Genomic DNA, 14051 nt, shown 5'->3' with positions numbered 1-14051 from the left:
TCTATTCCCATTACATAATAATTTCTCTCTTTTGTTCAGTTTCATTATTTTTCATTATTTTGTCTTCTAGGTTACTAATTGATTCTTCTGCTTCTTCTAGTCTGCTGTTCATGACATCAAAACCGTTCCCAATCTTCATCTCTGATTAATTCTTTTTTAACTCTTTTGAATCTTTTTGGTAAGCATCTCACTGATATCTTCTATTATATTCTCAAGCCCAGTGAGTGTCCTTATGATTATTGCTTTAAATTTTCCATGAGACATGTTACTTATATCTGTTTTACTTAAATTTCTGGCCATAGCCTTATCTTGTTCTTTCATTTAAGATAATCCTCTGTCTTGGCATTTTGTCTAAGTCTCTGCCCTCTTCTCTGTGTTAGAAAAGCCAGCCATGTATTCTGCTCTTGAAAGTAATGGACTTATGCAGAAGAAGGCATGTAGTGTCCAGGGCCTGATGCTTCAGGGAGTGTCACTGCATGTGCTCTCCTTGTCTTGTTTTGACTGTTTGATCCTTCAGGCCAGTTGTCTGCAAGGTTCTTGCCTACCGTGGGCAGTGTTTGGTCCCTGGCAAATTTTAACTATGTGTGCTCTGTTCTTCTTGTGAAATGGGAGTTGACACCAACTCCACCAGGATTGAGTCCCTGTAGAACTCTCTGGTTAGGAAATATAGTATGGACAGGAGCATATGTTGATCTTCTGGGGCAAGAGCCTACCACCCTGGGACTGAGGCAAGCTTGACTGAAAAGGAAAGTCTTGCCATCAGGTGGGTCCATCAGGTGGTCTCTGTGCTTATGTGAGGCATAGGGGAGGTAAATGTCACCAGCCATCTCCTTTATTTCCAGAAAGGTACCGCTGTGTAACTGCCTCTCAGGGATGTGCTTCTAGAAGAGTGGATAATCACTGCACAGTGTGCCCCCAGGCACTCTTCTGATTGCTGTTTCCATTCTATCTGCACCTGAGTTGTTTGCCTGCCTTCTCTCCAAGAGCAGTGTAGTGCCTCTGAGCTCTATCCCAAACAAGACTTCTCACCTTTAAAACTCAGGAGTTAAGCCCCATTGGTTGAAAGAACTCATGAAATTCAGCCTCTCTTATTTTCCAAGCTTGTGGTTTCAGGAAAACTTTCCCTGTGTGTTCTCTTGTGTTGTCTTCTTTCTTGCATGCCTTTCTCTGCAAATGTGGCTCCCTCCATTCAGCAACATCCACAATTCATTTCTCCTGTAAACCATGTCTCTGCATTTCTTGTCTTCTTTGATATGGCCTCTTCTCTCCCTTTGGTTGTGAAGTTTATTCTTTCACTTTTCAGGCTAATTTTTGGGATATTTTGGAAGATCTTGTAGTTATCTAGTTCTGTTTGTGGGACAAGTGTAACATAGAGAACTCCTACTCTACTGCCATCTTTGATCTCTCAAGATTATTATTTAAAGTGATATATGTTTAAAATATTTTTAATATGTTACAAAGCAAAAAAAAAAAATGAAAAGTTGATGTTTTATACCAATGAATTTTCAAACATTATAGCAAGAACCTTCAGGGTATTCTTTACATGCTCTATGCTCTGATCAGGTTTTATTTCCTACATATAATTTATAAAGGATGTTACTATTTTTTTCCCCATAGACATCACTGACTAGTAGCTTGTCTATATCCTGCATGTTAAAGACCTCATCGTGAACCATGACACAATTACAATTATCAAATTGCTGGATTTAACTGTAGTATCTAATAGTACCCTGTCATAACCAGAAAGAGTTAACTCTACTTACTCAGGCTTCAGCGCAATTAATTTTATCATCTAGTGTTTGCCATACTGTCCTTAAAAGGAAAATGCTGGATAATTCTGCAAAGATTTGGGAAAAGAGGGTATATTGCTGGTAGTTATTCCTATTTGACTACATATTAAAATGAGAACTTGGCATAATTCCCAACCATTTTATATGCTACCATCCTACACCATAAAGGAATTTGAATATACAAAGCATTGATCCCCAAATGCATCCCAGATTATTACTAATGCTAATTATTGAATTAAAACATTAAAAATTAAAAAGATAATCCATACAGATTGATATAACAAAAGATATAAACAAGGACTGTTCTAGTCCAAGCAGAACATGTGGTCACATAGTTACACACAGCCAAACAATTTCACAGGACTGAGGTAGCTAAAATGGATTTGTGTCAAATGGAGACATATTGGGAGAAAGTGAAACTCCAGTCTAGAATTACAGAAAATACATTCCTTCCCACATGCAAATAGGTTCAAGGGGAATGACAGATCAAGAAAATGTGCTGAGATACTAATGTGTTTCTTCTCCTCAAGATTCCTTTTCCAAGAAGTTAGCATGAATCAATAGCTTATCCTCAGTGATTTTGGCATATCTAAAACCTGAAGCTGCCTGAAGATAATCATTTTGGGGGCATTTTTGAAAGTTGTTACTTTTTATAGCAATTGTATCATATGTTGGAGAGATGGGCATGGCATTGAGAAATAAATATGAAGAGAGGAATATTCTATTATTGGAAAGAGAATAGAGAATGTACATCTGATAGGCAAATATTTCTTAGACCACAGAAAGAAATAATCATACAATTAAAGCATGACAAAGTACATTTTATCAAAATAGAAAAGATATTTCTTCATCAAAACTCAACATTAAAAAAATTCCTAGGCAGGAGCCGCTGGGTGGCTCAGTGGGTTAAAGCCTCTGCCTTCAGCTCAGGTCAGGATCTCAGAGTCCTGGGATCGAGCCCCGCATCAGGCTCTCTGCTCAGCGGGGAGCCTGCTTCCTCCTCTCTCTCTCTGCCTGCCTCTCTGCCTACTTGTGATAGCTCTGTCAAATAAATAAATAAAATATTAAAAAAAAAAAACTTCCTAGGCAAGTCGCTGTCTAGGGAAAATAGTGAAACATATATTTGGCGAATTATTTATACTCAGAATATATAAAATATTCCTATGACTCAATAATAAAGAAAAACTTTTCAATTATTTTAAAAAGTGGGAAAAGACTTGACTAGATACTTCTGCAGGGCATCTATGAATAGCCAATAATGATATCAAAAGATGTTCTACATATTGGTTATCAGGTAAATGTAAGTTGAAACCACATTGAGATAACACTATGTATCCAATAGAATCATTAAAGAAAATTAAAAAGAAAGAATTAAAGTCTGACAATACTTTGTGACACACCTGGGATGTTCATACATTGTTAATGGGTCATAAAATAGTACAAGTATTTTGAAAAGAAAAATTGGTGTCTTTTTAATAAAATAAATAGTTGAAGACTATCTACCCTTTGTTTTTTTTTTAATATAATTTTTTATTTTTTATAAACATATATTTTTATCCCCAGGAGTACAGGTCTGTGAATCACCAGGTTTACACACTTCACAGCACTCACCAAAACACATACCCTCCCCAATGTCCATAATCCCACCCCCTTCTCCCAAACACCCTCCCCCCAACAACTCTCAGTTTGTTTTGTGAGATTAAGAGTCACTTATGGTTTGTCTCCCTCCCAATCCCATCTTCTTTCATTTATTCTTCTCGTACCCACTTAAGCCCCCATGTTGCATCACCACTTCCTCATATCAGGAAGATCATATGATAGTTGTCTTTCTATGCTTGACTTATTTCGCTAAGCATGATACGCTCTAGTTCCATCCATGTTGTCGCAAATGGCAAGATTTCATTTCTTTTGATGGCTGCATAGTATTCCATTGTGTATATATACCACATCTTCTTGATCCATTCATCTGTTGATGGACATCTAGGTTCTTTCCATAGTTTGGCTATTGTGGACATTGCTGCTATAAACATTCGGGTACACGTGCCCCTTTGGATCACTACGTTTGTATCTTTAGGGTAAATGCCCAATAGTGCAATTGCTGGGTCATAGGGCAGTTCTATTTTCAACATTTTGAGGAACCTCCATGCTGTTTTCCAGAGAGGTTGCACCAGCTTGCATTCCCACCAACAGTGTAGGAGGGTTCCCCTTTCTCCGCATCCTCGCCAGCATCTGTCATTTCCTGACTTGTTGATTTTAGCCATTCTGACTGGTGTGAGGTGATATCTCATTGTGGTTTTGATTTGTATTTCCCTGATGCCGAGTGATATGGAGCACTTTTTCATGTGTCTGTTGGCCATCTGGATGTCTTCTTTGCAGAAATCTGCTCATGTCCTCTGCCCATTTCTTGATTGGATTATTTGTTCTTTGGGTGTTGAGTTTGCTAAGTTCATTATAGATTCTGGACACTAGTCCTTTATCTGATATGTCGTTTGCAAATATCTTCTCCCATTCTGTCAGTTGTCTTTTGATTTTGTGAACTGTTTCCTTTGCTGTGCAAAAGTTTTGATCTTGATGAAATCCCAATAGTTCATTTTTGCCCTTGCTTCCCTTGCCTTTGGCGTTGTTCCTAGGAAGATGTTGCTGCGGCTGAAGTCAAAGAGGTTGCTGCCTGTGTTCTCCTCAAGGATTTTGATGGATTTCTTTCGCACATTGAGGTCCTTCATCCATTTTGAGTCTATTTTTCTGTGTGGTGTAAGGAAATGGTCCAATTTCATTTTTCTGCATGTGGCTGTCCAATTTTCCCAGCACCATTTATTGAAGAGGCTGTCTTTTTCATTGGACATTCTTTCCTGCTTTGTCGAAGATTAGTTGACCATAGAGTTGAGAGTCTATTTCTGGGCTCTCTATTCTGTTCCATTGATCTATGGGTCTGTTTTTGTGCCAGTACCATGCTGTCTTGATGATGACAGCTTTGTAATAGAGCTTGACGTCCGGGATTGTGATGCCACCAACGTTGGCTTTCTTTTTCAATATCCCTTTAGCTATTCGAGGTCTTTTCTGGCTCCATATAAGTTTTAGAATTATTTGTTCCATTTCTTTGAAAAAGATGGATGGTACTTTGATAGGAATTGCATTAAATGTGTAGATTGCTTTAGGTAGCATAGACATTTTCACAATATTTATTCTTCCAATCCAGGAGCATGGAACATTTTTCCATTTCTTTGTGTCTTCCTCAATTTCTTTCATGAGTACTTTATAGTTTTCTGAGTATAGATTCTGTGTCTCTTTGGTTAGGTTTATTCCTAGGTATCTTATGGTTTTGGATGCAATTGTAAATGGGATTGACTCCTTAATATCTCTTTCTTCTGTCTTGCTGTTGGTGTAGAGAAATGCAACTGATTTCTGTGCATTGATTTTATATCCTGACACTTTACTGAATTCCTGTATAAGTTCTAGCAGTTTTGGAGTGGAGTCTTTTGGGTTTTCCACATATAGTATCATATCATCTGCGAAGAGTGATAATTTGACTTCTTCTTTGACGATTTGGATGCCTTTAATTTCCTTTTGTTGTCTGATTGCTGAGGCTAGGATCTCTAGTACTATGTTGAATAGCAGTGGTGATAATGGACATCCCTGCCGTGTTCCTGACCTTAGCGGAAAAGCTTTCAGTTTTTCTCCATTGAGAATGATATTTGCGGTGGGTTTTTCATAGATGGCTTTGATGATATTGAGGTATGTGCCCTCTATCCCTACACTTTGAAGAGTTTTGATCAGGAAGGGATGCTGTACTTTGTCAAATGTTTTTTCAGCATCTATTGAGAGTATCATATGGTTCTTGTTCTTACTTTTATTGATGTGTTGTATCACATTGACTGATTTGCGGATGTTGAACCAACCTTGCAGCCCTGGAATAAATCCCACTTGGTCGTGGTGAATAATCTTTTTAATGTACTGTTGAATCCTATTGGCTAGTATTTTGTTGAGTATTTTCGCATCTGTGTTCATCAAGGATATCGGTCTATAGCTCTCTTTTTTGGTGGGATCCTTGTCTGGTTTTGGGATCAAGGTGATGCTGGCCTCATAAAATGAGTTTGGAAGTTTTCCTTCCATTTCTATTTTTTGGAACAGTTTTAGAGGAATAGTAATTAGTTCTTCTTTAAATGTTTGGTAGAATTCCCCCGGGAAGCCGTCTGGCCCTGGGCTTTTGTTTGTTTGGAGATTTTTAATGACTGTTTCAATCTCCTTACTGGTTATGGGTCTGTTCAGGCTTTCTATTTCTTCCTGGTTCAGTTGTGGTAGTTTATATGTTTCTAGGAATGCATCCATTTCTTCCAGATTGTCAAATTTATTGCCGTAGAGTTGCTCATAGTATGTTCTTATAATAGTTTGTATTTCTTTGGTGTTAGTTGTGATTTCTCCTCTTTCATTCATGATTTTATTTATTTGGGTCCTTTCTCTTTTCTTTTTGATAAGTCTGGCCAGGGGTTTATCAATTTTATTAATTCTTTCAAAGAACCAGCTCCTACTTTCGTTGATTTGTTCTATTGTTTTTTTTGGTTTCTATTTCATTGATTTCTGCTCTGATCTTTATGATTTCTCTTCTCCTGCTAGGCTTAGGGTTTCTTTCTGGTTCTTTCTCCAGCTCCTTTAGGTGTAGGTTTAGATTGTGTACCTGAGACCTTTCTTGTTTCTTGAGAAAGGCTTGTACCGCTATATATTTTGCTCTCAGGACTGCCTTTGTTGTGTCCCACAGATTTTGAACCGTTGTATTTTCATTATCATTTGTTTCCATGATTTTTTTCAATTCTTCTTTAATTTCCCGGTTGACCCATTCATTCTTTAGAAGGATACTGTTTAGTCTCCATGTATTTTGGTTCTTTTCAAACTTCCTTTTGTGGTTGAGTTCTAGCTTTAGAGCATTGTGGTCTGAAAATATGCAGGGAATGATCCCAATCTTTTGATACCGGTTGAGTCCTGATTTAGGACCGAGGATGTGATCTATTCTGGAGAATGTTCCATGTGCACTAGAGAAGAATGTGTATTCTGTTGCTTTGGGATGAAATATTCTGAATATATCTGTGATGTCCATCTGGTCCAGTGTGTCATTTAAGGCCTTTATTTCCTTGCTGATCTTTTGCTTGGATGACCTGTCCATTTCAGTGAGGGGAGTGTTAAAGTCCCCTACTATTATTGTATTATTGTTGATGTGTTTCTTTGATTTTGTTATTAATTGGTTTATATAGTTGGCTGCTCCCACATTGGGGGCATAGATATTTAAAATTGTTAAATCTTCTTGTTGGACAGACCCTTTGAGTATGATATAGTGTCCTTCCTCATCTCTTATTATAGTCTTTCGCTTAAAATATAATTGATCTGATATAAGGATTGCCACTCCTGCTTTCTTCTGATGTCCATTAGCATGGTAAATTCTTTTCCACCCCCTCACTTTAAATCTGGAGGTGTCTTCGGGTTTAAAATGGGTTTCTTGGAGGCAACATATAGATGGGTTTTGTTTTTTTATCCATTCTGATACCCTGTGTCTTTTGACAGGGGCATTTAGCCCATTAACATTCAGGGTAACTATTGAGAGATATGAATTTAGTGCCATTGTTTTGCCTGTAAGGTGACTGTTAGTGTATATGGTCTCTGTTCCTTTCTGATCTACCACTTGTAGGCTCTCTCTTTGCTTAGAGGACCCCTTTCAAGATTTCCTGTAGAGCTGGTTTGGTGTTTGCAAATTCTTTCAGCTGTTGTTTGTCCTGAAAGCTTTTAATCTCTCCTTCTATTTTCAATGATAGCCTAGCTGGATATAGTATTCTTGGCTGCATGTTTTTCTCATTTAGTTCTCTGAAAATATCATGCCAGCTCTTTCTGGCCGGCCAGGTCTCTGTGGATAAGTCAGCTGCCAATCTAATATTTTTACCATTGTATGTTACAGACTTCTTTACCTGGGCTGCTTTCAGGATTTTCTCTTTGTCACTGAGACTTGTAAATTTTACTATTAGGTGACGGGGTGTGGGCCTATTCTTATTGATTTTGAGGGGCATTCTCTGAACCTCCTGAATTTTGATGCTCGTTCCCTTTGCCATATTGGGGAAATTCTCCCCAATAATTCTCTCTAATATACCTTCTGCTCCCCTCTCTCTTTCTTCTTCTTCTGGAATCCCAATTATTCTATTGTTGTTTCGTCTTATGTTGTCACTTATCTCTCGAATTCTCCCCTCGTGGTCCAGTATCTGTTTGTCCCTCTTTTGCTCAGCTTCTTTATTCTCTGTCATTTGGTCTTCTTTATCACTAATTCTTTCTTCTGCCTCATTTATCCTAGCAGTGAGAGCCTCCATTTTTGATTGCACTTCATTAATAGCTTTTTTGATTTCAACTTGGTTAGATTTTAGTTCTTTTATTTCTCCAGAAAGGGCTTTTGTATCTCTCGAGAGGGTTTCTCTAATATCTTCCATGCCTTTTTCGAGCCCGGCTAGAACCTTGAGAATTGTCATTCTGAAGTCTAGATCTGACATATTACCAATGTCTGTTTTGATTAGGTTCCTAGCCTTCGGTACTGCCTCTTGTTCTTTTTTTTGTGTTGAATTTTTCTGTCTTGTCATTTTGTCCAGAGAAGAGTATATGAGGGGGCAATTAAAATACTAAAAGGGTGGCAACAACCCCAGGAAAATATGCTTTAACCAAATTAGAAGAGATCCCAAATCGTGAGGGGGGAGAAAGGGGATAAAAAGAGGTTCAAAAAGGAAGAAAGAAAAAAAAGAAAAAAAAAGAAAAAAGAAAGAAAAAAAAAGAAAAGAATTTAAAAAAAAAGAAAACACCTAAGAAAAATATAAAAAAGAAAAAATATATGTATTAGATAAACTAGTAAAAAATCGTTAAAAAAGAAAAAGGTAACAGTTAAAAAAAATAATTTTACCCGAAGGCCAGAAAAAAAAACAAAAAATGAAAAAGAAAAAAATTAAATTAACCGCAAGACTAAAAAAAAATCACAGGGCAAAAGCCATGAGTTCCGTGCTTTGCTTTCTCCTCCTCTAGAATTCTGCTGCTCTCCTTGGTATTGAAACCGCAGTCTTTTTCTAGGTGAACTTGGTCTCGGCTGGATTTCTTGTTGATCTTCTGGGGGAGGGGCCTGTTGTAGTGATTCTCAAGTGTCTTTGCCCCAGGCGGAATTGCACCGCCCTTACCCGGGGCTGGGGTGAGTAATCCGCTTGGGTTTGCTTTCAGGAGCTTTTGTTCCCTAAGCGCTTTCTGTAGAGTTCCGGAGGACGGGAATACAAATGGCGGCCTCCTGTGCTCCGGCCCGGAGGAGCCGAGAGCCCAGGGCCGCACTCCTCAGTGCATGCTCAGAGAACCGTGCCCAGTTACTCCCGTCTGCCTGACCTCTGGCCGCGCTCTGAGCTCACCGAGCCTGCGACAGGTTCAAGGTCACCCCGAGCTGCGAGCTTACTGTCGGCTCAGTCTCTGTAGCCGGCTTTCCCGTTCCAATACCCGCAAGCTCTGCGACACTCAGACACCCCCGATCCTTCTGTGACCCTGCGGGACCTGAGGCCACGCTGACCCCGTGTGGGCTTTGCCCCGGGTAGCCTCTGGAGCGATGTCCCTCAGCAGAACAGACTTTTAAAAGTCCTGATTTTGTGCGCGGTTGCTCCGCCGCTTGCCGGGAGCCGGCCCCTCCCCCCGGGGTCTATCTTCCCGTCGCTTTGGATTCACTTCTCCGCCGGTCCTACCTTTCAGAAAGTGGTTGTTTTTCTGTTTCTAGAATTGCTGTTCTTCTTCTCTTCGATCTGCCGATGGATTTTCAGGTGTTTGCAATATTTAGATAATATTTATCTAAATCAGATATAATATTTATCTAAATCAGCTAAATCAGCTATAATATTTAGCTGATCTCCGGCTAGCTGAAGTAGTCTCGGCCTGCTACTTCTCTGCCATCTTGACTCCTCCCCCGACTATCTACCCTTTGATTCAGGAATTTCACTTCTAGATATTTTTCTAAGGGAAATAAAAAAAAATATGTATGTTCCTAAAAACACTTTTTCAAGAATGTCCATAGGAGCTTTATTCACAGTTTCCAAAAGGAAAAAAAAAAAATAAATGCCAATCAACAGAAAACAAATGGTTAAAATAAAATACTACTGAGCTATAAAAGGAACAAACTGAAAAGACATGCAGAACATGGGCGAATACACAATAGGATGATTAATGGTCCTAGTTTGTCCTGAGATTCCAATACATGGGACTTGCAGTTCTAAAACCAGCACAATTCCAGAGAAACTGGGATGCTTGGTCACATCAACAGATGCTATGTTGGTGATGAAAGACAGACACAAAAGAAAACATGCTGTATGTATTAAATTCCATTTAATGAACTTGTAAAATGTCACATGAAGTTCTAGAATATTCAAATCTAATCTAAAAAAATAAATAAACCCAAAACAAAACCCAGACCATTGGTTGTTTAAGTGGGTTTGAGGATGTTGATCAGGAAGAAACAGTAGGAAACTTCTGTGATAGATGAAAATGAAAGATAGTGGTGTGGGTCAAAGCATGAATCTCTTTCTTAATGTTTTACATCTAAAAGTTCTGAATTTAAATATATGTAAATGATGCCTCAAAACAGAACTCTGATCATCATCATGATCATCTTTATTGAATGGTGGTCAGAAGTTGGTGGCGATATAGATAAAGCAAGAATGGCAGAATATAATTTTTGAATCTGGCTTATGGATATACGGATGCTAGTTACATTATTCTGTTTTCACTTATAATTTGAAATTTCTATAATAAATATTTTTTCCAAAAAGAAAAAAAAATGAAACAGTTATTTCACATTGCTTATTTTGTTTGTAAATTATCACCAGAAATATGTCTTTAAAAATTAAAGGTGAACTTGAGTGTGGTGCATGTCTGTCCTATATGGGGAAAACAGAATTGCATAGGATTTCTGGGTGCCTAGATTTTTTAATCTTTCAATGGTAATTAAAAGACACTGTCCTGGGGCACCTGGGTGGCCCAGTGGGTTAAAGCCTCTGCCTTCAGCTCAGGTCATGATCTCAGAGTCCTGGGATGGAGCCCCACATCAGGCTCTCTGCTCAGCAGGGAGACTGCTTCCCTTCCTCTCTCTCTGCCTGCCTCTCTGTCTACTTGTGATCTCTTTCTGTCAAATAAATAAATAAAATCTTAAAAAAAAAAAAAAGATACAGTCCTGGAAAAAGTAATCCTGGTCAAAGTTATATGTAATAATTAGTAATAGCCAGTACTGCAAAATATTGTCTGAGATGCAATATTTTCTGAGGTAAAAATCAACTTTTCATTAGATGATTTATCCATTTGTCTATACTTCAAGGAAAGATACGTGTTTACTTTGTCACATGTTAAAAGCTAAATAATCCCTGTTATAAATCAGAATCTCAATGTAAATGAAATTATATACATATATATGTTATATTTTATTTATATTTATGTTACATATTACATATATAGAAACCAGGTTCTAAATGCCTTGCTTGGTGGAAGGAGATTTATTGTTTGGCTTCTAGCAATTAATTACAAGACCAGAGTTGTTGTAGAGCATAGGACAAGTGACAAATATACACAATTGTGTTTTTCATGCCTAATAATACACTTCCTCTTACTTTAATATGGGATGTAGAAAATATTCTATCTCACCTATTTTTTCCTTTCTTCTTCAATTTTCCTCAGATATATCTGAATTAATATTTTTTATAGTTCTTGAACTTTTGTTATTTATCAAGATAACTATTTTAAAAATAATCAATTCCAGATCACTCTAGTCAAATATCCCTGGAAGGAATCACCTTAATATGTAACATTGTGAGGATATTATTACCCTGGTTTATAAGCATTTCTGCTCAAGTATGAAATTTTGAAAAACTCACTAATTTCAATTATATAAATTCAATCAGAATTTAATCGTGTTTGTTGTTCATTCTCTGCACCTGTGCATTTTAGTCAGAAATTAAAATGTATTCATGTTCCTTAATTCTTTTACTGGGTAAAATTCTGAACAGGCAAAATATTTAGTAAGCTAATTACACATATATGATGAAATATATATTTCTTGTGATTACCTGATATAACTGTCAATAATTGTGTATCTGTTGTACAGATAGCTGTAGATATTACATGGCACTCAGTTTTTGATGATAGATATTTAATTTTAACAGGAATAATTTTAAGTCTGGTGATAACATTAAGTAAATTTGTTTTAAATGGATTGTTTCATCATGGTTGTCACAAAGAAGGTTACAGACTTTTGTTATGGATGCCACATAGAGATGTTTCTCCCAAATACCATTGGAGAAACTTCCAAAGGCAGTTTTTATATAAAAGGCCTCATCATACTTTGTATCTATGTGTTAGAGTACTTTTGAGTTCCCATTTAAAACTAGATTTTCAAACTGATGTAAGTAATTAAGGTAAAGGTGAACATCATCTATCTAGGTAGTTAATAGTTCTAATAATGATACCAGATTTTGACAGGCAGCCCTAGTCATTTTAGATTCTGTAGATGGACCTTGCTATGCTACCAGAGGAATGAAAGCTTCCTAATAACAGAATATATGCTGACATCAAACTTTTCAGTATTTTACAAACTATAAAAAAAGAGTTCTGTGCAGTTTGCAAGATGTGAAGTGTCCACTTACCTATAAAATTTAGATTATATTTACAGTTTTCTGTCTTTATCTATGATTTTCATCAACTGGGGATATTATTTGGCCACAATGAATAGACAAGAATGAGTACGCTAATAGTGTCCTTTATAACTGAAGCATGTAGCTTAATAAAAATCCTAAATCGAACAGCAGATAATAACTGAATGCAAAAAAGATCATAAATATGAATGCCAATCACAGATCTATCCAGTATGTAAATATTTTAATATACTAGACTATGAGACCCTTTTCAATGTAATTTTTTTTTTAAAGATTTTATTTATTTATTTGACAGACAGAGATCACAAGTAGGCAAATAGGCAGGCAGAGAGAGAAGGGAAGAAGCAGGCTCTCTGCGAGAGCCCTATGTAGGGCTCGATCCCAGAACCCCGAGATCATGACCTGAGCCGAAGGCAGAGGCCTTAGCCCACTGAGCCACCCAGGTGCCCCTTCAATGTAATTTTTAAAGATTGGCTTCATCCTACCGTAATAAAGACAAGGGAATCAACCAGAGGTCAATTAAAGTTGAACAACTAAGCCCCAGCCCAGCGTCTTTAAGGAATCAGGGTTGTAGTTTACTACATATTAAAAGCAGTTCATTAAACAATTTAGAGTAATCACTTGGAGTTCTGTTGGTAGCTATTAGTATTACTGACTGTGAAGCAGATGCTTGATTTAATTGGCAAACACTTGTTCTTTTCATTTACAAGCAAAATTAACACCTACACTCTTGCCAATAAATTAGACATTGTACCTATTCTGAAATGAGAACCACTAACTACTGATAGTAATTAGAGCAGATAACCTAGCACACTAGCCTAAGGCCTCCTATTTGGCTGCTTATCCTCACCCTAGAAAATACAAGAAACTGATACACATTTGATATAGCAAGATCCTTTGTAAATGTCACACTTTTTTTTTTTTTTTTTAGTAAATATCTGATGAAGTAACACACCAAATAATCCCTTAGTTGTTGCGTATGTTGAAGGGTGTTCCACCATGTGTAAGAGCATAGATATGCAATTTAATTCAATTGGAATTTGCTGCCATTTCGTTTTTCAAATGTATAAGGCATAGTTTTATTCATATGTCTGCCTTAAAATATTTTAATAATACAACTTCTGTTAATATTGTACTTATGTATTATTTTAAAAAAAACAAGATAAAAATAGATGTATTTTTCTCAGGAACCAATTAGTAGATTTGGGTTTTTGGGATTTCTTGCTAGCAGGCTTTCTAACTTTCACCCCACTCTCCACCCCATCCACGAACCTTCCCCATTACCTTTGGCAGAAAAATTTGAACTAGAGTTCAAAAGACAGGATCACATTTAGAAAAAATTTTCTAACAATCTAAAATAGTATTCTATCTAGCTAGAATTTACTAGTTAGGCTGAGTCAATATGTTTTAGATTAATTATTAATTAATTAATTATCTATCTATCTATATAACAAACCCTGGAGTGATTTCTCAAACACATTCTAAAAATGAAGGTTACAAAAGATTTTGATGAGAATGTCTGCACCCAGACTCTGTAATAACTGCAAAGGGACCATAATTCAAATAGATATTGAGCTCTCTA

This window comes from Mustela nigripes, chromosome 1 (genome assembly GCF_022355385.1).
Source record: "Mustela nigripes isolate SB6536 chromosome 1, MUSNIG.SB6536, whole genome shotgun sequence".
In the NCBI taxonomy this organism is placed as follows: Eukaryota; Metazoa; Chordata; class Mammalia; order Carnivora; family Mustelidae; genus Mustela; species Mustela nigripes.
Note: the sequence above shows the minus strand (reverse complement) of the source record.